Here is an 869-nt window from a genome sequence, read left to right as displayed (position 1 = left end):
CGACTACAGAAACATGAATTTTTATATGTTTTGACTTATTGTCACAAGATGTGATGATAACAAATTGCTTAGGTGACTTTTAATATTTTTGAACTAGCAGCCTAATTCAAACCCTCACCAGCCCAGACTATGCAGTGCTGCCGATAGAGGACATGCTGCATACTGTGGCGGGGGGGGGGGGGCCAGGGAAGAAGTCCCAGGAGAGATAAGTAAACATCTCTCCATAGGCTGCCCGTCCTTCAATGGGTCTCTTCAGATTTACGCCAACTAAAGAAAACTGGTCATAGTTAATGGATGGTAAATTTATCAATAATGGTTGGCAACCTTCAGTGTCAAAAGACTACGGTATAAGCCTACAGCACCCGGTATTCCTGGGCGGTCTCCCATCCAAGTACTAACCAGGCCTGACCCTGCTTAGCTTCCAAGATCAGATGAGATCAGGCACGTGCAGGGTAACAGTTGCTGTAAATTTATCAATGATAATTTGGATTAGCCATGTTGGTTAGATGGAATTGCCTCATGTTCAGAAGCAATGGACATGAATACCACATGGCTGAGGACAAACTGTAGGGGGAAGCTGTTGCTTCATGCTTTTTTGCAGCTGGCTGGCTGCTATGTTGGACTAAACAAATTTTTGGTCTTTTCCAGCAGGAATCTTCCCATGTTCTTAAGCTTGAGCTATTTTAAGCCACATTCCTGAGAAAACGCTCAGGGCCAACCCATCCATGCGGCTGACTGAGGTGATTGTCTCAAGCAGCACACAGGTGGGAGGCACCCACATCCATTTACTTGAGTGCTTCCACTACCTGACAGCAAGAACCAAAAGGGAAGAAGTGAATGAAACAGAAGTGTGGAGGAGAAGACAGTTG

At 45.3% G+C, this 869-nt stretch overlaps 1 pseudogene; it reads right to left on the bottom strand.

Annotated features, from left to right (window-relative positions):
• Positions 1 to 350: 350 nt before the first annotated feature.
• Positions 351 to 470, bottom strand: LOC136656344 (5S ribosomal RNA; annotated as a pseudogene).
• Positions 471 to 869: the final 399 nt, after the last annotated feature.

The sequence above is a fragment of the Tiliqua scincoides genome, chromosome 6 (assembly GCF_035046505.1).
Source record: "Tiliqua scincoides isolate rTilSci1 chromosome 6, rTilSci1.hap2, whole genome shotgun sequence".
Taxonomy (NCBI): Eukaryota; Metazoa; Chordata; class Lepidosauria; order Squamata; family Scincidae; genus Tiliqua; species Tiliqua scincoides.
This window is presented reverse-complemented; position numbering and strand designations above follow the sequence as displayed.